Source organism: Aphelocoma coerulescens, chromosome 2, assembly GCF_041296385.1.
Source record: "Aphelocoma coerulescens isolate FSJ_1873_10779 chromosome 2, UR_Acoe_1.0, whole genome shotgun sequence".
NCBI classification, from domain to species: domain Eukaryota; kingdom Metazoa; phylum Chordata; class Aves; order Passeriformes; family Corvidae; genus Aphelocoma; species Aphelocoma coerulescens.
Genome location: NC_091015.1, coordinates 75,331,735 through 75,357,514, shown reverse-complemented (window position 1 = coordinate 75,357,514; position 25,780 = coordinate 75,331,735). Strand labels below are relative to the sequence as shown.

The following is a 25,780-nucleotide window of genomic DNA, read 5'->3' as shown; positions in this document are numbered from 1 at the left end:
AAAACATGAGTTAAAATGCAACTGCTCAAGCTTGGGGGGGCGGAGGCCGAAGAGTGTTTACAAGAAACATACTTGCTGTGTGGCTGGGACAGCTTTTTGTTTGGGGAAATATTGCAAATCTATTCATTTTACATATGGGCAAGTGGTGATATATCAGTGTGCTGTGTATCGTGCATGTACCCTGAGTACAGAAATGCCTTGTTCTCAGGAAGCTTCCATCTCTGGAGTGAAAGGCAGCAGCTATTTATAGTAGTGTGCTGCAGCATTGCACAGGAGAGCACAGGATGATGCTGTTTCCCCAGCTCACTTCATGGATGACTTTACTAATTTACTAAGTGAGGACTGATGACAAATCAGTACCACCAGAGGAGCACAGACACAGCTTCATGCTTTTTTAAAAGAAGTCAGCAAGGTTGTGCTGGGGAGCAGTCTAAAACAAAACAACTAAAATTATTTCATTGGAGAAGAGCTCATAAAGCTATGCCCTGTAACTGTAAATGCTTGAAATTCCAGCTTTAGAAAAAAGCATTACAATGCAAAGCCTAGGCTGTTTCTGTCAAGTGCCCAGAAGAGTGGGCACAGAGATGTAGAAGCTGGTAGTCAGGATGGAAAATGTCCCCTGTGTAAAGAGACAGCAAGACACTTGAATCTTTACTCCTGCTCAAACCCCTTTCCTGAAGATTTAACAGATTCATAGACCAGTTACTGTCCCCTCTGTATGCATGAGCTGTATGCTGCATTCCTAAGTGGTAGCAACAATCCCACGCTTTTCTGACATGTGTGATCAATTGGAGATGAAATCCTAACATGAAACCTTACAATAAAAGGTTGCAGTGGGCTTACGCAGTCTTGTCAGGTTGCTGGAGTTCCAAAGTCAGCATTTTGCTTGGGTGATGACACCAGGACCATCACATTTACTCTTCTGTTGACAGCTGCTCTGCTGATTTCCCTCTGCAAATGGTTTTGGGTTTTGCAAGTGTAACCAGTGAAGAGCCATGTGAGTGCAACAGAACAGTTTGTTACTGCAGGAGATGGAAAAAGCAAAATGCAAACACACAGTAGAAGTCTTGCCTCCTGTATTTCAATTGCTCATTTTTTTAGAAAAATGGTGTGGCTGATGTTTGGTGGAATTTTTCTACCTTTTCCTAGTGTGCATTTGTGTATTTCTTCACTCCAGACTAGCTTCATTATTGTAAAAAAGAAGTTAGTGTGCCCAAGAACCTGCTGTTGTTGAGGGTGATAATGTGGAGTTTGATGAGTTAGGTACAACAGAACATTATTTCAGCAGTTATCAGAGATAGATATGTGAAATGTAAAACTGTTTAAACTTGGCAAGAGCATCCAAGATCTGCATTTTCCTGATTAGAAGTGCTAGAGTTATTGTAAAAGCAAAGCATAATTGCACCTTACTCTGTTGGCCTGTTTTTCTTCAAAACTGAAATATACAGAGAAAAACATTTGAAAATTAAGGATTCAATGCAGTTTGAAGACCTGTGAAGAACCAGCCTTTATGAATTTTATAAAAGCCTTGCTGGGAATGTTTTAGCAATTTGTACTGGTGCATTTATAACAATGCATAGTGGTGCATAGTGGGAGTGGAAATCATGTTTTGTTGTGCATTTGTGAGCAAGGATTTTCAGTTGTATTCACTTTATAAAGATGAAAAACATTGATAAAGAATTCAGTCGTGTTCTGATCTCTGGAACTTGCATTCTTGCAAAGGAATACTACAAATTGATTTCAGACCATTTGGGGCTGTGATTTGGTTTGTATTACCTGTCACCATAGATCTTCAGTGGTGTACACAGTTTAACATACAAGCAACATAATGGTACTAGTAATGTTTCTCTTCAGATTAAGTTAAGCAAATGTTCAGCCTTTAAATATCCATGATAATTTCTCCTGTTGTTTATAAGGGACTCCCATTGTGACCATTAAAGGAAAACATATGGCTTATCGATACAATATCAGCTTCTCAAGGTATTTCACACTGTGCCTGTTCTAGAACTGACAGTTATCAGATATGTACTCTGGAAAAAATATCTTTAGATGCCAAAACCAGTTCCCAGGTGAGAGCCTCACAGCCAGAAAGAAATAAAAAGTGCCCTTTGGCCTTCCACCATCAATTACCTCCCCTGTCCCCATGCCTTTCTTCCAAGATATATTGATTTATATTTAGCTTCCTCTGAAAGGAATGTCAAGCTTTTAATGCAGTTTGTCGTTTTATGCAAACCTTTACAACACAGTTTGCCTTTAGTTAGAGGGTGTCCATGCTGGGTGGTGAAAGAGTAAGCACTCTGTCCTTCATAAACTTTATGACAGCCTTTAAAATAATAGTGCTAGAATAAATTTCAAAGCGTGGCCTTAGTAGTTTTCTCTAAGAGCTCTGAAAGGTAAGAACTGGCAGGGTTTGCTGTAATCTTTTATAGCCTTATATTCTTGCATACGGCCTTATACTCCTGTCATAAGCTGCCTGTGAGGGCTACATAAAGGAGCAGTATTTTTCCATTCCTATTACAGGAGCAGTAACCTCTGGCTGAAAGCAAGGTGGAGAAGGAAGAGGGTGCAATTTGGATTTACCATGGCTAAATTCAGGAGTGCCTGTTTAAGGGATTTTTAAGCTTTTTGTTGGGTCATTCTGGATGTGTATGAATTTTTTGGTTTGTTTCTGTAGTAGTTGCTGTCTCTAAATGCTCAGCATAATTCTGCTTTGCTTACCTAAAGCAGAGTCTTGCTTCTGAAGTCCGGGAAGTTGTTGCAGTCTAATCCTGGCCTGAATCTGGAATCCATATTGGCATGCTTAATGGAAAATATCTCAGGGCTTAAATAACTAAACTGTAAAGATCTTCCTTCTCGTTACTCTAATTTAAAGAAAAAAAAAAAAGGAAGAAAAAAAGGAAGAGCAACACATTGGTAGGGTTATACTGTATTTTATTTACATGGATATTCTGGTGTCAAAGCTGCTGTTTCATGTGATGAGGGGACCTCTGTTGTGTGGCTGGTTCAAACATGTACAAGTAGATGTGCCTGCCAGGGCTGCAGGCATTCTGGCACAGGTGATACAAGCCAGATGAATCATCAGCTCCAGCTCAGCTGCAGAACTGAAATGAAGTCCATGTGTGTCAACCACCAGTTTGTCGTGGTACAGCCTTGGGAGAAGGGCTGTGTTCTGTATCAGGGGAGCCCCAGCCTAGTGGTGTGGGGGTTACCTTGCTTAGCCTTTTGGACCAAATGATCTTCAAAATCAGCCTTAAGACAGGATTCTGATGTTTTACTGAAGGAAAGGGGTTGGTTTTGTTTTGTTTGGGGTTGGGGGTTGTTGTTGTTTTGCTTGGTTTTTGGTGTATGGTGTTTTGTTTGGCTGGTTTTTTTAATTAGGAAATCAAACCAGATTGACCTTGTGAATCTCTGTCCTGCCTTACAGTCAGGTCAACACATGAGACCTGGAATGGTGCTAAGGTTCTGGACTGCTGGCAAGTAGTCTGCACCAAGGAAAAAGTTTTCCAGAAGCGCTGGCTCTCCCATGACCCAATCAAACTCTACTTTTGTTGCAGAGTACCTGCAATACAGCTTTGAGGGCTGGTTCCTGTAAAACTGTCAGACTCAGCTGAGCTTAGCAGAATGCAAACTTTTGTCTGTATTCCTGTTCCTGATCCAAGTCTGCCCTGAAGTGATCGTATCTAGGGCTAGGAGAAGAGTTTAGCTTGTCCTGTCTTTAGTACATTCATCCTTGGAATACTCCTCTAGCTGTTCCAGCGTACTGCTGAATCTCTAGTACAGAGCTGGGCAAGGTAAGCCTCAAGCCAAAGACAATCCCCTAGGTGTGTGGGTGCCTTCCTTGCTTTGCCAGTCTTCACTGTTCTTGCCAAACCCGCCAGTGGCAAGCTGTGGGTTAAAAATGCTCACTTCTGGAAAGCCCCACTCACAGCCCAGCTGAGAAGCAGTTCAAAGATTGTTTTCATGCTTAGCATGTTTCACTCCTGCCTCTTCAGAGATCATGTTAATATTATCACCTCTCATCAAACATTAATCTGTACATCATTTGCCAATTGAAGCATGAGTAGGTTGCACAGATTTATTCAGCAAGCAGCAATTGCTGCCTAGACTCTGTGGTCTGGTTGTTAACAGCTGGCTGTTTGGGTTGTGTTTTTGTTAAGTGGAGAGTCTATTTATAGGTAGCAGAACACATGCACATCCTTGTCTGTGCTACTGCAGATCCTGGTTAATCTTCTCTGGTACAAAAGCCTAGTCTACCAGCTCGCATAATGTGTACTCAAATCAGTGTGGGAGACTTAGAGGTGTTGGTTTCTGTTGGTTTTTTTCCTCTTTCTATCACTATCTTGAAGCTTTGGAGCAGACCGATAGCACAGGGACAGGCTGCCTGAAAACTGGGGGCAAATGTTTCCCAAGACACAGAGGAAGCAATATATGGTGGTGTCTGACAGAAAATGTCATTAAAATATTCTTGTGTCAAAGGATCTGATTTTAAGCAAGGTATTTAATGTGTGTGTGTGTGCATCACACCCCATTCTTTACCCAGAGGAAGGCAAAGTTAGCTTTTGTTTGCTTCCTGAAAATTAGATGGCAGGCAAGGTATCTGTGGTGACAGGAGCCTGGGAGCTGTGTCATTCCTTCTCAACGGCTGGAGGAGAAGAGGGTGTTGGCTAACACCCAGCAGAGGAAAACCTATCTGTGTCTGCACACTTGACACCATCAGTGGGATGGGGGGTATGGCCTGGTGCCCCTGAGCACCCAGGAGTTTGTCTGTAGCACTCTGCTATTTAGAGGTGCTGCTTGCCTGAGTCACTCTTAAACACTGTTCGTGCTGAAAATGAAACACTGTGATTCTAGCAGAGCACACAATGAACTGCTAATTACAAAACTAAAAACAAAGTTAAAGAGAAAAATGAGTACAGCATAATTTTGCATCATGCTAAATAGCATTTTTTTTCCCCCTTGGCTGCTTTAGTCTCTCTACTATGAGGTATTATGGCAGAGCGGGAAACTGGTTTCTCCCTGCAACACACTTGTGTCTTCCAGAGTTCACACACCTCAGAGCTGCTTTTCTCTCAATTTGTTCAAGAAGGATTTCCCATAATCTTGGACATCATTCTACTGCTCTCATCTTTCTGCAGTGCTCTCTTCCCAACTCATACTTCATATGTAGGAAGTAATATTTTAATTCCATCACAGCAATTATCTATCTGCGTGGGGGAAAAAAAAGTCCACCAGCTGCTGTTCTGTATTGTGAAGAACACACAGCAACCTGGTTTGTCTGTCCCTTCCTTCTCTCCCAGTCACTTGTCACATGAGAGTTTGGAAATAGTTTCAATAGGTGCCTGTGAAGCAGGAGAACAAAGAATTCTGCAGGGCGCTGGAGTGAGCACAAGCACAGACTGGACTCGAGTTAGAATGATGAGTGTGCACTCCAGTCTGCACACTTGCTTCTCACAGTACGGTCCTTAAGTGAGCAGCCTAAGAGACGAGTATGAACTTTTAAATTGTTTCAGACACTCATCTGTTTATACCTCTCCTCAGGGAGTAGGTACTTTGGTAAGTACTATATACATCCATCTGCATTTCATATTCAGGCACACAGGCATAAATACTGATGCATTAATTCAAATATAGATGAGTAGCATGCATGATGTCACAAGGATTTTTTTATAGCATCACAGTACAGCATCCCCTGAGCATCACCTATGAGGAACACAGGAATATACTGGTGGTGTGTTCTACCCTGACTGGCAATCCACTCCTAGCCAAGGATGCAAATGGATAGGCTCCAGTGCTTTCCGTGAGGCGCTGTGCCAGCATGATACAGATGATGGGAAGAGCTGAACAGATACTTAACATCTCTGTGTATATCCTCCCCATTCTGTCACAAGAGTACCTCATATAAATAAATAAAAGGGATGCTGTTAAGTCATGCCAGTCAAAAAAAAGTCTGAAGACAGACTCTGGCTGCCTGCCCGGTTGTGCTAGGTTTTCAAGGCTATGAAGCATACACTTGTGTCTGAGAAAGTATTTAACTGGTGATCCATGAACTGCTGGAGACTTAGAATGATTTCTGAAGGAGATAATACATGTAAATAAGAGAAGAAAGACTCTTGTAATGGGACTTCAATCTACTCTGCAGGAATCAGCACCTCAGTTAAAAAGTGCTGAGGTCTTGTAAGTTGTAAAAAGTTGACACCTATTTTCTCATTTCCATAAAACTTCAAGAATGCTGAAGGGCACTTGGTGCCAAGGTAGCTCTGCCTTTTCTCTGTCACACTGATATTGGTGGGGCTTTGGTTAGTAAACCTGCAGCTCCCACTGTCAGTTACACTTGAGTTTGGTGTTTGGGTTTTTTGGGGGGGGGGGGGGGGTGTTCCTTTCTCTCCACCTAGGGCTAGTAACAGGTCACTATTTCCTCAGTTAAGTGACTTCCTGTGGTTGGGATTTGGAAATCAATAGAACTTTTTGTATTGCTTTATTCTGCTGTCCTTGAATCTCTTTGAGGAAGTCAGTGTCACTGAACCACCTCTAGAGTAATTGGAGGGCAAACGTTCTGTGAGGTTTGTGCTTGTTTAAACAGTAAATTAAATTGCAGGGAAGCTGTACTCGCTCACGGATATGATGATTAGGATGTTAAAATGGTATTGGTAGGCCCACGCCTCCAGCGCCACGGGAGTCCTTAATGGAGCTATAACATCACTGACCCTGTGCGATGTGACCTTGGGGTGTGCAGGGGAAACACCAACCTGCTGCAACCTTCCCCTCCCACACTCCAGCGTGGAGAGTTTCAGTGAAGGTGAACGGTGCTAATTTTTGCTGAGGAGAAAGCACGGGCAAATGTGGGAATGTTTCTAGAGCAAAAGCAAGCACCTGACGGCTTTCAAATGTGTGTAACTTTTAAATGAAAATTAGAAACGAGCCCAAGCTGAATTTCAATTATAGAGTTGAAGCTTCAGATTAAAATGTTCATTTTTTGACTATGTGGTTTCGACTTTGCTACATGAGCTTTTCTTGTGTTTTGATATTGTCAAAATCACTTTACAGCAACAGATCCCAGTAGATTATAATAATATCTTGTAATATTTTAGTTTGTTAAATTAAAGGTTTATGGCAGCAGGATATGGTCTGAAAATCACGCTTCCACGAGTCTGGGAGTGGGGAGGAGGAACGGGGCTGTTGGTTCCCAATGGTAAAGGAGGGGCAGGGCAGGAGGGGGGTGTTGTGGTGTGTGTGTGCCTTGTTGTCACATTCTGTGACTGGGAGCGGCGGCAGAAGCTCAGTACAGCGCAAATCCTGCTGGGGCTACAGCTGCAGCCCAGAAAATATTAATTCCCCCTTTCTGGGTGTGAGTTCAAGCCCTCCCAGGTTTGCAGCATCTTCCCCTTCTCTGCTCCTCTGTCCTCACAGCCCATTATGCTTCGCTTCCCTTCTGACCACCCCTCTTTACCCTCGTCGGAGTTCGCCCTCGGCACAGAGCGGGCTCTAAGGTGTTTTCCCCTTCCCCTCCGCCGTGGTTTGGGGAGGGGGAGACCGTCCATGGGACCGTTTGCTCTTTGACCACCTCCACCTCCTCCTCCTCGCCAGGGCTTGTCCTTGGGCCGCGCCGGCTCTGTGCCGCTGCTGGCGGCCGGTCTTTGCTTTGTGCTGGGAGTCACTGCGGCTTTCCCGCTTCAGCCGCTCCGGCCCCGCTCGCCCCAGTCGCGGGGCGGGTCCCGGGCTGTGGCGGTTGGGCGCTGTCCCGCGGCCACCGCGCTTGTGCCGACAGCGCGCGGCCCGTTCCCTGCCCTGTCTCGCGCCACCTCTCGTGCAGGTGCGCGTGCCCTGTCTCGTGCCCTGTCGCGTGCCCTGTCGCGTGCTCTCGTGCAGGTGCGCGTGCCCTGTCTCGCGCCACCTCTCGTGCAGGTGCGCGTGCCCCGTCTCGTGCCCTGTCGCGTGATATCTCTCGTGCAGGTGCGCGTGCCCTGTCTCGTGCCCTGTCGCGTGCTCTCGTGCAGGTGCGCGTGCCCTGTCTCGCGCCACCTCTCGTGCAGGTGCGCGTGCCCTGTCGCGTGCCCTGTCGCGTGATATCTCTCGTGCAGGTGCGCGTGCCCTGTCTCGTGCCCTGTCGCGTGCAATTTCTCGCGCTATCTCTCGTGCAGGTGCGCGTGCCCCATCGCGTGCCCTGTCTCGTGCCCTGTCGCGTGCAGTCTCTCGTGCAGGTGCGCGTGCCCCGTCGCGTGCCTGCGTCTCGCGCAACTACCCGTCCCCTGTCGCGTGCCCGGGCCTCGTGCCCCGTCACGTGGTGACTCTCGCGCAAGTGCGCATGCCCTGTCGCGTGGCCGAAGCTCGCGTGTTGTCTCGCGACCTGTCGCGCGGCCGGTCTTGACCCATGTCTCGTGCCCTGTCACGTGCTATGTCTCGCTCAGGTGCGCGTGCCTTGTCACGTGCCTGGGCTCGTGCTGGTGCTCGTGCCCTTTCGCGCGCCGAGTCTCGCGCGCGATCCTGCCGGTGCCGGTCACGGCCGCCAGGGGGCGCGCAGCTCCCGCCGCCCACCCACAGCTTCGCCGCGCGCCGGAGGTCGCGGCTCTGAGGGGCTCAGGGGGCTCCCGGCACCGCAGCGGACACATCCAGTGCAATCTCCTGCGTGTAATTCTAGATGAAGGTTAATTCTACCCCCCCAGTTTCTGTAGTTTTTAAAGCTGTTTTAACCTTTTCCCTACGCCCTTGACACGGTAGCGGGGAGCAGCGCCCCGTGTGCCATTCCCTGTTCGTCGGTTGCCCTGAGGTCCCCCTGCGCCGCTGCTCGCGGCGATGCGGCCGCGCGCTGCCGCTCGGGCCGGGGGCACGGGGCACAGATGCCGGGATGCACGGGCACCGGGGGCGGAACGGGCGGGTTCCGGGCCGGCGCGCGGGCCCCCAGGGGCTGATGTGCCGCTGCAGCTGGGCCGCGCGCGAGGCCGGATCGCTGGATGGGGGCAATAAGGAGCCGGGCAGTAATTGCCTGTTTGACGTTTCCGAGATGCGAAGCGCGGCTGAACGGCAAGCCTGGAGTGCCCTTCAGAAGGTCATCCTGTACGTCACCAGCTTTTAGGCAGGATCTGCATTTAACCTCTCTTAACAGACGAGTTTCTAACTTAAGCTCCTCCAACGAGGAGGATACCACGATCCCCTGGATTCTACTGTGTAATATACCTACATCTGGAAAGGCTCTCCTCCTAATATTTAACTCAGTCCTCCCTACTGAAAATTGCATTCACGGTAGTATGTATGCAAAGGGTCGCATACAATCTGTTAGTATCTGAAAGCCCAACTTTTTACACTTTGGTAATCTATTATCATATTTCATCTCTTTTTTCTTTGACTAAGCAAACAAGTGTTTTAACCTTTCCTACTCATTAATGTTTTCCTAAACCTTTCAGTCTTTCTGGCTCTCCCTGTATTCTCTCCTATTTAGCCACGTGTTCCGTAATTTGCCACACTAAAGTGAATGCAAGTACTATGTAGTTGCCAGCGTAACATGTAGTGATCACATCTACTCTGAGTGCCTGCAGTGTGCACTTATGAGATCTCTGGGAGCATTTCAACATTTATTGTAGCGTAGGGATTTTTTTCTAGGCTGGAATCCTTACAGCAGTGTTTTGTATTGGAGGAAAAAATAGCTGAGCTTTTATCCCTAGGTAAAGCCTCTTCCTCGATCACCTGATTTCTAGTAACTAGCTAATAAAATTGAAGTGAATTTGTATCCTCCATGTGCCATGAAGCATTGTTAGGGCTTGGACGAGGCTGTCTCTGTTTAATTAGTCTAGCATGTTAAAAAGGAAATTCTGAATTTTTTTTTTTTTTTTTTTTTTTTTTTTGTCCTGCATTAGTAAAAGTTTCAGCAAGATTTCTCAAAGCGAAGGTTATAGCATCACATAGCTTTGATGTGCTTGTTTCTTTGGAATTCACTTTGCTTGTAAGCAATGTGAGCCTTGGGTCCCATCGGGTTGCTCCTGGTTGTTCCCCCAGTGTCCAGATTGAGGATTCAAAATGCCTCTTAGAGATCCTTCAGTCGATTCCATCGATCATGTCTCTCACAAAGCAAAAGCATCCATGTGCTGTGAGGGGAATTAAATTCCCTCAGTCAGGGTTGGTGGATGTCAAGTTGGCATGTTTGCCTTGAAGGTCTACCTTGTCTTGCACAGGGGTAGTGGTGAGGACGTTAATTGGGTTGTAACTGGACTTTAGGGTGCTCTGACAAGTGACTTCTGCTCTTCTAGGGCAGAACAAGCAGCCTGTGTAAATCTGTAATTGCTGAGAAGGGGAGGCTGACAGCTACAAATGATCTGCCACTTGTTGGTTCCTCCTGCTCTTGGCTGCCCTGCATGCTCGTTCTCTGTGAGAGGGTGGACCTTGTTTGCAAGCTGGGCTTTAGCTCAGGCAGAGCCCCTTGATCCCTGGGAGCTCTTAAGGCTGTGCAGTGGGGAAGGACATTGGCACTGGACTGTGCTGAAGCCAGATGGGATGGGAATACAAGATGCATCTGCCACTTCAACCTCCCAGGCTGGGTTAAACATTTCCTGGGGGCAGTTAAAAATGTGCTTTCTGGTCTGTCCCTTGAGTGTACAATGGAATTTCCCCCAGTTCTGTGGCTGTGAGAGCGCTGCAGCAGGTGCAGCACAAAGCAATGTGCACGATCAGCCACGTGTTGCCTCCGTGTGCACAAAAGGGATCACACGTGAACATCCACACAGCCCTTAACTGTGCTTTCTCTCTGGGTCCCCTGCTGGTATTTTGTGCTGCTTTGGCCACCTCTACCATCCCTGTGGCATTGGGCCTGGGCTGGTTCTGCCCAGGAGTGTGCTGGCAGCATCTCTGATCACTCTGTGTCCGGGATGCTCTTTGGACTGCTGGTGGTTGATGTACAGAGTTAAGGTACTTGCCCTAAAGCGGGTCGGATATTTTTCTGGGAATTTCTGGTCTCTATATTTTTCTGGGAATTTTGTTTAGCATGTCCTTTTACTACATGCCAAGCCTTTCCTTGATGTTTGTAGCATCCCAGATGTTTGGATGATTTATTTTTTCCTGTGGCATATTGCTGTGTAACCCAGCGGGCACAACACTTGATCTTCCTCTGCAGCTTAAAAAAATTTCTTGTCTTTATAGACCTTCAGAGTAGCGACACATCTGCCTGTTATATTCTCTCACCACTTATACCTTGTGCTTTGCTTTGGGTTGCAGTATCTTATTTTAGCAAGCATAGATGCTGCAATGGAGAAATGGCTTGTTACTATCCATGGATTTTATTCTGGCACTGCAGCTGGTTGGTTTGGTTATGGTTTTTTTTACTTAAGGAAAAGGGCTGGAATTTGCCCCTTAAAGGTGCTGCTTCAGAGCAGCAGTGCTGTGCAGGGAAAGAGTGGGGATGAAAGAACAAAGAGAAATGGATGCTTGACAGTTCCCAAAGAGAGTTGTTTCCTGTAATGTCAAGCTCACTTTTTACCTGAATGTGTTCCTCAACCACAACATCCTAGGAAGTAATCCAGAGAGACAGGAAAGATTAAAAAAAAAAAAAAAAAAAAATATATATATATATATATATATGGGGAGGCTGGGGGGGGGGTGTGGGTGTGTGTCCTGAGGCTCCATTTTTCCTGTTAGCTCTCTAAAGCATGAACTCTAAAACTCAGTTTGTTCAAATTCATGGAAATCTGCAAACCACATTGGGTCATAGAATGGAAGGGGACCTAAAAGATCATCTCATTCCAGCCCCCCTGCTGTGGACAGGGACCCCTTTCACAGACCAGGTTGCTCCATGCCCCATCCAGCCTGGCCTTGAACACTGCCAGGGATGGGGCATCCACAGCTTCTCTGGGCAAGCTGTTCTGTTGCCTCACCACCCTCACAGTAAAGAATTATGTGATTAAATAAAGGTATGAGACCTTGTACAGTTTCTAAGCTAGCTAATTATATAAAATATGGTGTTGAAATTAATACAGTGTGAATACAGCAACAAAATCTCTTTGAGTAGTCTCAGAGAAAATCCTCAACTTTACCAATCCTGTACAGATTCTTGGTGTACATAATTAACCACTTAGAATGCTTTCCAAATAATTGAATGAACTACGTAGCATGTTTTTTCCTGAATGTGCAACTTTCCCCTCTGATCTGTGTGGGAACCACATAACAGAATAAAGTACCTTACATGATCTTCCCATTTGAGATGACAGTGAAACACAGAAAAATTTTCTGCTTGTTTCACCACAGAATGCACTTGAAGCACAGAGCTGCTTAGTGGATGACAGACTGAAAGATGTCTACTGAAGAGAAATTATTTGACTGTATGTGTGTCTATGTACATTGCTAATTTTGAGATTAAGCAGCTGAGTTGTGATGATGAACAGTTGCTGGCTACAGTTGTATGTGGCCAGCTTGTGATTTTTGCACAAAAATATGGACAGCATGAAATGTACCTGTTGTTATTACTTTTTTTAAAGGTAGTGTCTAATTAGCAGACTTAATTATTTTGCGTCTATTGAAAGCAACAATAAGGCTTCTAATATATTGCCTTTGAGGTTTTTTCAGTACTCATTACAGTGTTTCCTGGCATTCATCAACACTTCTAAATTACTGGGAAGAGTGTAATTAATCATTCACTTCCTTTTGCTTCCTACTAGACAAACACAGATTATTGCAGGCAAGTTGAAGTAAGTAATTTCAGATTTTCAAAACATGCTGCAGCTAGTGGAATCTTGGGGTAAGCACCACTTTAAACACTCTTATCAACAGATTACAGCACAAAAGGTAACTCAGTGCCTGACTGTAACAGGGTTTGATGACAAAGTGTTTATGAGTTGTCTTTGAGGAAGGATTTCTCTGTCACTAAGTCAATAAAAATTCAGGGAAGAAGTTTATGGAATTCATTTTCAGTCCAGCCCAAATACATCTCAAAGCAACTTGAGAAAATAGAGTTCAAGTGTTAGAAGCCTCAAATTCTGAGCCAAACCTTGTCAGCTGACATTTTTTTCATTGGGATTAATTTAGGTTTTCTGTATTAAATCAGAAGTCATATACATAAAAGTTCTGTTTAGGCCAAAAAGGAAAAGTAAACCAAGTAGACAAGTTCAGACTACAAAGATCAGAGCTTTTATCTTTATTCTGCAAATATGGAACATTTGGAAAGCATTGCGTAAACGGAACTTATGCCAAGTTTTCTGAAATAGTTACCATCTGATTTGTCTGCATGATATTTACTTGGTAAAAATGCATATTGCTCTGTTTCTGGAAGTGAGAGCTTACCCAGGAACTGCAACCTGTAGGGACAGAAAGTATGTTCTTAAGTGGTTTGTCTGCAAAAGTTTAAATCTGCTCCTGTCCCTCCCCACCCAAGCTGCTTCACAAACTCGCATCACCGCTGGAATGAAAGCACTCGTGGCACTCGGAGAACAGCAGCCAAATGTGTTTAATGTGCTGCCCCATGAGGCGGGGAGGGAACAAGCTGGCCAAGAACGAGTACAAGTACGTAGCCCAATTTCTTCTGAAAGAATGAAACAATCCTTTTATGTCCTTGTAGGAAAGTAACAGCTTTCTGTTCTCCCTCTGCAGGCTCTTTTTCTAGAAAACCGTTCTTCAAAAGAGCAGAGTGCAGCGGCATGCTTCAGCCTCCAAGATTCATACTGCTAGATTTAGGAAGTATGACTACTTTTGAATTATTGCTTAGATGAATGATAATAATAAAAGCTCACTAGCTTAAAGGAAAAAGAAAGGATTTTTGAGCATTGTCATGTAACTACTGATAACAATGATTATTTATGTTTATCTTGCCAGTTTTAACCTCATTATCAATTCCCACGTTTCACCCTAGATTCCAGTCTCTAAGAAATCCATGCTAAAATGAGCATTTGTTTCAGCGAAGGCTTTCAACTGAATGTAAACCACAAAGGGTTTCTTTCAAGTTGGATATGAGTGGTGGTTTTTTTTTTCCTCCTCCCTTCTTCTGAAGGGGAGAAGACAAGTTCTGGAAGCCTGGTTCCTGGTCTAAAACATTAATAGCATGAAGCCTCTTCAGTGTTTTTGTGTTTAACGCTGTTTTAGAGCCATTGCTACATAAGGGATTTAGTTGCTGAATACTTACCTAAGACCCGTGTTCCCAGTTAAACATAAGAATTGACCTTACTATGTATGGAGTATATCAACAGTTTTGTTTTGTTTGTTTATTTTGTTTTTTGTCTCATTAGTCTTGTCTTACTAATGCTTATTATACAGTATGTTTAGGTTTTGAAGGGGTAAAATCTGCCATGGTAATGGAAGTAAAAGCAATCAGATAAAGGAGAGTGTCCTTGCCTGCAGGCTGTGGGAAGTGTTTGAGCCTGCTTCAGGCTGTGGTGCCTGGACTCGTCTTGTTGAAGGTGCTTGGCCAAAGACCGTCTCACACCTGTGCTGTGAAGGCTACAAAGGCTCGCCGGGGGAATGACAGGACACGTAGGTGCTTTGTTTAGTCCTGTTACTTGGGCCATAGCCCAAGTACATTATTTTTATTAACCTTCCCCTTTAGAGTTAAATCTTGTTCCTTTATATACCTGGTAGTAAAGGAACTTAAGTGTTTTAAGTACTGCAAGAGTCCTAGAAGTAGATCCAACTGGATCTCCATATGAGGAAATTACAAGGAATGGGTCCTATGGGCTTTTAGAAAGGGAAAGGAAAAAAAGGGGAGGGATGTAATTACCACACTGGCAATGATTCCAGTCCCTGGAGGAATGACTATTGTGTGAGGACTGCCTATCGGATAAAGTGAGTTTGTAATCTGTTTGTAGTGGCAAATTCTATGCTTGGCTCATTATGATACCTCAGTCTGAGTTAATTATAGTTTCGGATTGGGGATGAGGAGAAAGACAGGAATGAAAGCCTCTCTCAGAAAACCTAATCCAAAGGAAAGCAGAGTGCAATTCAGTACCTTTTCTTCTGTCTGACACTTCAGCTGCTGAGAGCACCGCACCCTTATTCACACAGACAGCGCCGTCTGTGGAAGGTCCTGTCGTAAGAACCATGTGAAGCAGCCTATTGTTGGGTGCTGCTCTGAGCTGGGTACACTTCAGGGTTATAAATACTACTGAGATGTTCCAGCATTACTTATTTTCAGATCACTCTCATATTGATGCATTCCCTTGCATGTTTTCTGTTTGTGACCTATTTTTGATGCATTTCACATCTGCTTTAGCAGCTCTTTGACAACCAGAAAACAGGGCTGTTTACTGAGTTCACAGCTGCTGCTAATATCCGTGCAACTAGCCAGAACTGACTGTTTTCTTGCTTAGCTCATCCTGTTGAATGAACCTCTCCGCAGGGTTTGTTACAAGTTTGTTTCAACTGGAATGCTATCAAAAGTTTCCACACATTTATGAAATTCTCATACTTCAGCCTTCCTAGAAACCCAGAAACATATGCACCCTCACTAATTCCAGTAACTTTTTCTGTTTCCCATGGCTTAACTACATCAGCTTTTCACAGATAGTGAAAACAGCCTGTATAGATGGGATGAAATTCCTGCTGTCATTTGTTAACACTAGTGCTACTGACAGCTTTGCACTTGAACGGGGTCTTTAAGGACATGAGTCTTCTCATCTAGTTTAAGGACACTGTTACCTATCACTTCATATTGCAGTGTTTCATTATGGTAACTCAATTACCTTATTTTTCACATATTTTTTTTGTATACAGATGATGTTTGAAGAGGTGTAGGAGTGTAAATTAATCCTGCAGCATTTCCTCGTATCACCTTTAGCGAGTGGCTTGCTCACAGTGCATCATCTCTCAATGAGGCTGCGTCCTGTAAGGCTGAATGCCTGCCTGTGCCGTCATCTGAGTGTTTGTGGGTGGTTTGGTATTCTTGCAGTTCATTGTGCTATGGATTAGTTACCTTCAGGACACTTGTTCCCACCAAAGAAAGAGATTATTGGACCTTTGTGGTTTAGGTGCAAGAAGTCACAGCAGTGTGAGGTCTGGACAGTTTGCTTTTGTTGTTGTTTGGTTTGTGCTTAGGCATTGATTAAACACACAATATTGCCGGCAGTTGGTGTGTGTGCTTCTGGAAGTGAACAGAGGTCCCAGTCTCCATGAAGCAATTAAGGTGGGGACACACTTCTTCTGTTATAGCTGTTTGAGCCTTTCCTGATTTTAAAATACTGTTCAGAGCTGTTATTGATCATCTCCCAAGTGTTCATGTTTTTAATAATTGCGTTTCCTAAGCCACATAGTGGATCTCAACTTTCAAGCCTTTCTGTATCCTTGTGGGGTAAATGTTACCAGGTTAGCTGTGATCTGAATTACAGATGTGGATACAGAGGCACAAAGGGTATAAAAGATCTGCCAAAGTCATTTCAGTGCATCAGAGACAAAATTAGGCAAAAAGATTTCTGACTCCCACCTGTGTCCTACTCTTCCAAGCAATTTTCATGCTTCATTCAATTTTGGAGCTTTTGCTGTCACGGTATCTCACAGGTAGCTTTCATTTCTTAATGGTTTTGAAGATTGATTTTCACCACTCCCACCCCCGGTTCATTTCCAGTTGTTAATGAAGTATATATTGAATTTTCTTTGGTCCATTGTGAAGCGCCTGATGGTGACTCTGAAGTATTTTCAGATCCCTACGTGCTTGTTCTTAGACAACGACAGAAAATGTGGTGATGAGCCTCTACTCTCATTTTACCAGCTACAGTCAACAGGAGATACGAGACCATTTCTTTGGGCTCCTCGTAGATGGACTAAGATATTTAATTGCTGATAGGCTTTTCAGTGGGCGTTGTTCCACTTCAGATGACCAGTGTTGTGGGGTAGCTTAAAAATATTTCTTGTGGTAGTTAACTAAACTTGGAAACTACTTGTTTGTAGTGTTGTGACAATGACAAGGTGAGTGCCTATCATAGGAGCTCATAAACCAGTTTTTGGTACCTAAAAGTTGTTGTCCACTGATGTTAAAGGAAACCTAGATGCACAACAACCTTCTCTGAACGTCTGTTTCTTTACCTGTCTCAGATAGTCACTCTGGGAAGGGAAATCTTGGTTTTCTGAGATATCTGCTTGTTTTGATTTGTTCTAAGGGGAGCCTGGGTGAGTAGCTGATACTAAGTACTTAAACTTGAGATGGCTAAATCTGTCCAACCAAAATCCCACCTTAGTTTAAGGCAAAACATAATAGTGGTGGCATAAATGGATTGAGAGTGGGCATTGTGCAGTTGAAAGTGGGCAGTGAAGTGCCTTCTGTTATTTTACACGAGTCTCAGCATTGCATTGCTGTACTGGGAGGTAGGGACTACCAGAAATTAATCCAGTCAACACAGCTGTTTGTGGAGGTCATGGTAAGAACACAACTCGTTTACTCATAGATTCCTTGCCAAAACATCACCTCTTCTACATCTGTGAGTCTCCTCCCATCTTTCTGCATCAAACCTCATCTTTGTTCCTTTAGGTTTTTTTTGCTCTCTGTGAATTCATTCAGCTGGAGAGATGGCAGGTATTTATCAAGGCAGCTCTCTGCTTCCTACCCAGGTGATTCTGATGAACCCTTAGTACCCTTCCGTATAGACAGGAAAATTTCTTTCTAGGGCTTTGCTGATGTATCATTTTCCAGCTGCAGTAGGGCAGTGTATGGATTGGTAAGCTGACACCTGTAGACTTGACCTGTATAGGCTCATTAGGTCCCTGGGAGGTTCCTGGAGAGGACTGTGGAACAGTGCAGGCAGAACAAATGCTAAAATACAGCAAACATATTCCTCCATGGAGAAATTCACCCAGTTGCAAAGTAGCTGAGGTGAAAAGAGACCACTGGAAATAGTCCACACCCAGTGCTCAGGTACCTTGTCCAGTCACGTTCTGTGTATCTTCAAAGATGGAGACTCCACACTCTCTCTGGGCAACCTGTGCCAGTGTCCAATCATACCAGCAGTAAAAGTTTTATCTATAAAGGGCATTTAAATGGAGTTCCCTGTATTTCAAATTGTGCCCACTGTGATTCAAAAGGAAGAGGCAGTTGTGTAGGTGGGTTTTAACAGAGTCAGGAGAAAGGAAACAAAGCATTAGAACTGCGGTAAAACAGGGAATTCGGTAGCAAAAATGATGAATTTCCATGGCACAGTGCAAATCAGCACACTCTAAAGACTGGAAGAGGGAAATCCTTCCAGCACCAACTGAGATGGATGAGGTAGTTCACACCTTTCAGAATTACAGTTTGAGGCACCCTGAAACACGATGGAGAGTGAGTTATGTCAGCATATGCTCGGAGCATGTTCTCAATTTTATCTGTACATGTGAGCACAAGAAAATTCTCCTATTTTTCAGAGCCGAGCAGGATTTCTCTAGCACAATTCTGTGGCAGTGGGCAAATTCCACAGGAAAGCTTTACAGCCACAGAACATATAAAGTCTGGAACACGGATAAACTGGTTAGGATAAAATAGAAACCAGCAAAACCCTCTGCCAAAATCTGAAGTGAAATGAATAGAGGTTCAAAAAAAGTTCATTCAGTATGCCTGGCTCCTTGTTTCCATAATTTAGGAATAATTACATTTTTGTCACTAACATTGTTTTTAAATGTCAATAGAAACCAGGCAAGTATATTTGTAAACCCAGCCCTGTCACATTGAATATATTATGTTTTCCAGTACCAGCCTCTTTTAAGTAAGGCTGAGGAAACATTAAAAGCTCTGTAACTCTCAAGTGTTAGGAAGCTATTGAAAGAGCTTGTTAGGCCTTATGACAAGCAGGTTGAAATATAGGCCTGGAGCTTTGTGAAGGAGCTGGAAAGCTGTGGTTGAAGAGAGGACAGTGTCCAAGAGTTTGTAGACCAGATGATTTGTGCAAAGAGGATATTGGAAGATTCAAGGCAAAATACACCAATGGGACTACCCACAGGGACAGTGTTAAACTGAGACCAAAGTGCTTCCCTAGCTTGGTTTCTAAACATCAGTTAGTCTGTCTAACCAAAGAAGGCATTTTCAGTTAAAGTTTCTTCCTGTCCACACTCAGGCCAAGGGGCCATTTTCTGTTACCTAATTGACTACATTTGTTCTGACCCAACTTTCCTTAGCCTTTTACCTAGTGAGACTGCGGGTCTTTCTGCTAATCCAGAACAGCACATGATTCTCTTCTGACAGTCCTAGATGGATTTAGTTGACGCTGTCCTTCCCTCCTGGTTCCATTCTTATCCCTCTGCTTTGTATTGTGCTTAAATAGGCCACCTTCTTTACACCTATCATTCATTTTCTGGTTCTGTCATCTTCTACTAGACCAGCTTGGGTACCTAGGAAATGTAAGTTAGCCTCTGGCAAGATAGATCCTACTAACAAAACAGATATATTTTCCATGTTCTTGGATCCGCTGCCATGGCACAAGCAACAAGAAAAAATAAATGAATAAAGGTTGTTCCTAGCATTTATACTTTTGAATGCAAATTTGAAGATGTGAGCTGAGCACAGTGATAACTTATGTGACTTGCAGGCCTCTTTGAGCTGTAACTTGGAGGTGTGTACCTAGTCTTGTTCATATCACCATGGGATTGAGAGCTCCCCAGGAATATTCTTTTTAAAAAACCCTTGATCTTCAATGAAGATGCATAGTAAAGAAAATGTAACTCTACAGAGACAGCTTGTAAGGATCACTGCATCCATTTCATGGGGTTTAATTGTATGTAATTCATAGTCCTGTCAAAATGTAACTGAGCTAAAGTTATCTGCCACTTTAAAACTAGGTTCTAGAGGCCCTGAGCATAGGTATCATCATTAGGCTATGTCAGCTCAAGAATGAGTTCCTCGAAAAGTGGATCAGGAAGCTGTTACAGCTAAGCAGTTGTTATGGCTGTTGACGGCTAGCTAGAGAATATTACATTACAGTAACTCAATTTTTTCCCAAAGGATAGGAATTTTTTACGCTTATTTCCTTTTTTACAGATATGACAGATCTGGGATATGTAAAACAGAAGAGAATAGGGAAGCAGGAACATTTAAAAAAAACCCCAGTGGTTTGAAATCCTAGCTTTCTAATACCTTTTTGAGTTATATATATGTTCTCTCTCTTTTACATAACATAGCTGGTTGGGAAAAAAAATCTTTCCAGTTAAGGTTGTAATCTGCCAGTATTTGTTGCTGAACTTTCCAGATCATCCCTTGTCAACCTAAGATTATTTTCCCTAATCCCTGCTGCACCTTAAACACATCACCAGGCATTCACCAAAGAAAGGTTAGTCCCAGCTGCCTCTGCAAACACAACATCTCTGAGTCACTACAGACATTCTTCATGTAATCCCATGGTCCCTGAGCAGTTCCAAACAGGCCAACTCATTCCAGCCTTACCAGCATATTCCTCACTGAGTCAGGAAGGACACAGAGCCTTTGCGTAACCCCGCTGTCATGCAGAAATGTCACTGTCTGTGAACAATACCAGATTACACCAGACAAAACCCAGTCTGAAGAGTGAAGTGAATTTCGTCATTAAAAACCAGAACAAAACTAAATGATAACGTGCTCTACTCAGAGTACCTGACAGATCCTGGGTATATAAACCTACATTCCTCCAAAGTCACATACTTGGGGGTGTATGGAACCATCCTGAGCAGCAGTGCATGACCACACCACAAAACAAGGGCAAATTTCTTCACTCCGTGTTTATTTATATCACATCTCTTTGGACATTCTCCTCTTACTGAGTGCAGTAGCTGGAACCTGTTCTTCCAGCTTCATTATATGAAGGTAAAAGTCTCAGCTTTAGAAACCAGCATCGCTGGGCTTGAAAAACATTATCTTCTCCCATTTCATGGCTCAGGAATTCATACTCTGCTACTCACCAGCTCACTGACTTTCCTGTAGCTGAAGTTTTGTTACGGTAAGTTGAAGAATTCTGTGAAAATCTAAAATTATCTTTTCTTTTTCACATTATGTATTTTCTAGGGTTTCTTTATTTTACTGGAGGGATAATGAAGTAATCCCTGAAGGGCATCTTATTTGCTGATTGTGTTGTAATCATCATATGCCTAATACAAAGTGTGGATTCCTCATCTTAATAATATTCTCCTGGAGGGGAGGCTGGAGTCAGGGAAAACTCCCGTGTAGCTAACCTTGGCAGTATTCAGTGTGTCTAGCAGATGCCAAGTGCAATGTTCTGGAATAAATCATTGCTAGCTAAATCTTAGGTAATATAGCAAGTTAAATATATGAATGTGTTATTTTAGCAAATGCATGCTGTCGGCTCTAATCCTGGGTTTCCAGCCTCTAAAAATGCAGGTGGTGCATATTAGTGATGAAGTGAACAGTTTGAGGAGGAAGGAATTTAAAAGTATCCTGAATTCAAATAACTTGATGTAGAAAGTTGAAACGCTTATATCCATGGGAAAATTTTCCTTTTTCCTTTTTTTTTTTAAACCACTCAAGTGTAGATACACTTCTTCCTCTTTTACTACCACTTGTTTGCGGGGAGCAGGAGGTTTTGGAAATTTGAGAAAATAACTTGTAGTTCTGTAGAACTTTCCCTAGCTCTGTTTGGGCTGTAATTTGCAGCCTGAAAGACATAGATATAAAGAAAACACTACCAGGAAATAATGTGGCTTAGATTAATCAATGTTGCTGCACATGTTTAAGTCAATTACTCAGGGGAAACACAAAAATTCTTAACTGTTTATGGTACCTAAAACCAGTATAAATAAAGCACTGCTCTCCAAAACTTAGAGAATTTTTTATCTTAGGAGGATTAAGTGACTTCACTTATTTTCTTTAAAGAAAACAAAACTAGTATTCTGTCTCTTTTCTAATCTTTTTCAGGATAATTTTTTTTCTTTATAAAAAGAAAGAAAATGAATGAACACAGTTGATACTAAAGATTAAAGTATCTTTCTACATTTGCTGAGCAGTAATTAGTTTATTTTTCACACTGATAAATTTTGAGGTAAAATTATTAATCTGTCCACTTTCTATTATTAGGTATATTCAACAGTAAAAAATGTAGTGGAGAGGACCTAAGAAAGGCTGGTGGGGGCGGATGGGAGAAAAAATTAAGTGAACTTTAAGGTCAGTGTCATAAAGATACCAACCTAACCTGATTATTGTCTGCCCTCTGGAGAGGGGAGAATCAACTGCATTAAAGTTGAGAAAAATGAGAAGCTGAAGAGGAAATTGTATTACTCACTGAGGTAGATTATGTTGTACAGTTAACAAATGATGGCTAGTTAGATTCCTTAAAAAAAAAAGCACTGAAGTCATGTAACTGAACAAAGAAAAGGTAACTATAAAAATCTTGCACCTTAGCTGTGAAAGTGAGGTGAATATCACTTCGTATACACCTGGCTTCTCTTTTGTAGGAAGCCAAAGGCTTTCCACTAAGACGAATACATTGTTTACAGGTTTGGAAAGGTCCATTCTGTATCCCAACAGTCATCTTTTTATGATGGCATGGCAAAATCTAGATAGTGCCCTACTGTTTTCACTGACTCCGCAGCTTCACTTTCCTGAGCCACCAAGGTTATTTCTAGGTAGAGGTGCATTTCAGCAAAGAGAAATTGTGAGGGAACTGAAGAGCAGATCTCTCTCGTACATACCCTGCATCATCCACATGAGCTGCAGGGCTGTGTCAGTCAGGGGAGAAGAGCACTAGGGATGGTGTGACTCTGTCTTACAGGCTGGTGGCTCAGCCTGTGCCTTCCCTGCTGTCAGGCATTATGTAGACTTTTGGATAGGGGTGATGGGGTGCTGAGCACTGAGTGTTGGAAAATGGAAGAATCAAGGGAGCGCACCTTCACCTGACCTTTGTCATGATGGCTAAGGACAAAGGGATCTCACTCTTTGATTTTTCTGTGGTAATGGGCTTTTTAATCTTGAGTGGCCTACCTGTATGTGAAGCCTCTATCCTTGTACTTTATTCAGAAAGCACAAGATGTTTTTTGATTGATTCAAACTGAAGTGCTCACATTGAAAACATTTCCAGAGTTACACAGTGTAGAAGAAATACAAAATTAAAGTCCTTCAGTGTAGAAGTATACATGAAATGATGGGTATTTCTGTGGCTTTGAAAACCAGGTTGTCCTTCAACTCCTACTTCAAATTCATTTTGGGAAACTTTTTCAGTAAATGAACACTGTTAAAACTCGGTCTCTTTGCTGGGTAGAAGGGCCAGCAACATTTTTATGAGCTGTCTCACAGATGAAATGTGCTTATTAACAGCACTTAAGTTGCTTGCCTGTTGCAAAGTAAAATTAGGTGCCTTTAATCAAACAATTTTTCATGCACTAAATGCCCTATTTTGACTTTTATCTATGCCTGGACTTCAAATGCCGAATTGTACAAGGTGCTAATTTTGGCACATTTATTTGAGAAATAGCATGTACATTTCTGATATGTACATTAAGTTTCATGTCTAATATTTAGTGTATATGTTTTCCTTAGTTATTAGAGGGGCAGGCCAAGAGATATCCTGGACTCAGTAACATGGGTGCTAATGCTTTGATTGGGTGCACTGACAGAGTAATAATACTGTTGTATTTCTTGAAAGTGTTTTTGGTGCAGAGTACTTGAAAATAAATTGAATAGAAATATTACTGTACAAGACACCGTAATGTTTTAGCTAAGCCTGATATAAAGAGAAATGAGTTGTTTGCTGCACTGCTTTGAAATGCAAGAACTTAAAATAGAGGCATTGGTTTATTCTGCCTTTTGTTACACTCAGAGCTTTGGAAATGTGCAGAGCAGGGAACACAGACTTATTTTTTTCCCCTCTTTTAACAACCGAGGGTTTAGAGTGGCTGCTGGCGCAGGAGGAAATGCCATTAGATAGATACAAGAAAAGCCAATATTCCGTGTTATTCGTGCAGACAACTAACATTTGAAACTTGCACGAACTGCTTCCACTTAAAAGCTGTCAGTCACATTGGTTATAAAAAGCCCAGAGCACTCAGGGACTGTCAATCAGTTCTTAGGAGAGAGAGCTGACATCTTAACATTTACTTTGCCAGTATTTACCAGATGCAGAAAACCAAAGGGTAAAAATTCAAATGAAAACACACATTCTCGCTGATCATATAATACAAGGGAAACATTTAGATCAGTTACTGTAGCTGCTCACCTAGGAGCCTCCAATCCCGAGAAGGTTTTTCTCTCTTGCTCTATGAATAGATCTGTTGCAGGCTGGCTCCGCCGTGTTGCAGGGAAAAGGCTTTTGCAGACACTGTCTGCGGAGGGTTGTCACAAAGTCGTCAGGTGAGGAAACAGTTTAACTCTGGCCCATTAAGTCTAGAGGAGTAGCATGATATGTGCAGAGGACTTGGAAAGGGCACATAAAGGGCATCTACCTTGCTTTTTTTCTTATGGTAATAGGTATGTGGGTGTTGTAATTATCAGGCTGATGACATGTTCTCGTGCAAGAAGGGGATTGGCAAGGAAAGGAAGAGGAGGAACCAGTTAATTCAAATACGTCTTCTGATCTTTTTCTGTATGTTTCTAGATCTAGTTATCCCTGGATTACCCTGATGCTTTAGATACTGATCCTGGTGCTTCAGTTGGCCTGCAGCTGTGCGTAGCACTGTGAGTTCAGCAGCTGTGACCTCTGGTCAGAGCCACTGTTGTTGTCACAGAGCAGGAGGTATAGGTGCAGCTGGGAGCAAGGTGCAGAGCTGGTGTTCACATATTGCAAGCTTATACACGTGCTGCTCTACTGAAGGTAAAAGGAGTGTTGTCCCTGAGGGTGCCTCCAGCAGTTCACTGGACCTGAGTGCCCAGTATTGCATTCCCACAGCTGCATGCATCTGAAGGCATCCATGGGACTCTTGGTCCATCTTTGACCAGACTGCCAGTCTAAGTCGGCATGGCCAAACACGGCAACTATGGAAATGTTCAGAACTCTGCTTTAAATAAAGTCATTCATGTGGGTGCCTTTTTACCAGAGTCTTCTGGAAGCAAGCACCTTCCAGTGTTTGTCTCTTGGAGTGGTGCGGCCAACATCTGCAGTGAGTTGTTCACCAATGATCCCAGAGGTTTTGTTCATGTGTGCATCCAAACGTTAAGTCTCACAATCCTAATGCAGCCTTTGGTTCTGTCGAGTCTTCCACATCTTCTATGTGGAATTCCTCCTGTCATTTGGAGAAGAATTTTGTCCCAGATCAAACCTCTAGATAAGGTTTTTGGAAAACTACTGTAACTGTAGTACTTATGTATAAACTCCTAGAACCAAAGTCATGTTCTCATTCAGTTTCCATTGTAGTCAATGGAAGTTAAATCAACTTATTATGGAATCAGTAAGTTTATGGAATCAAGTGATTTGGTTTACCTTGGAGTAGACACATCTCAGCTGTCAGCAGAATAGTCCTATAAACTTCTTTGACTATATTGAGTAGATCTCCTTTGATGGTAGTAGGAATTCATATGCTTATTGCATATTAAGTGCCTTAATCTTGAACCAAATCCCACCCTTGCAGCCAGCTGCTTAAGTGATTCTGCCAATTTGGAGGACTTCCCTACTGGGATTATAGCCTTGTCTTGAAACTTGTGTTCCCACAAACATGGAGCTGCCATATTTTCTTTCATAGCAGGGCTGTCTGACATGGTATATACACACTTTAACCTTTCAGTTGTCTTTAACTTGCATGCAGACAGCCCTACAGCTGTGGCAGCCCAAAGCCCACTGTGGCTAAGCAGACCAAGTATTTACCAGTTACTCCAGATCTTTCTCTGTGTATTTGTGTGTCAGGTTTATATATTAACCAGTGGTATGAAGAATACCAATTCAGGTTATGGAATATGGGTAAACTAATTACGTGACAATTAACAAGGTCTTGCTGCTGTAAGTGTGTATAG

At 43.2% G+C, this 25,780-nt stretch overlaps 1 protein-coding gene across 15 annotated transcripts in view; it reads left to right on the top strand.

The window, feature by feature from the left end:
• The window catches only part of ATXN1 (ataxin 1), a 343,223-nt gene that overhangs the window by 17,819 nt on the left and 299,624 nt on the right, over positions 1-25,780 (top strand). For 12 of the 15 annotated variants that reach the window (XR_011149137.1, XR_011149133.1, XR_011149132.1 and 9 more), the window contains 3 exons: positions 13,349-13,476; positions 13,564-13,650; positions 14,308-14,439. The gene's annotated coding sequence lies outside the window, so the exon portion shown is untranslated. The other 3 variants (XR_011149136.1, XR_011149139.1, XR_011149138.1) reach the window with 3 other exon arrangements.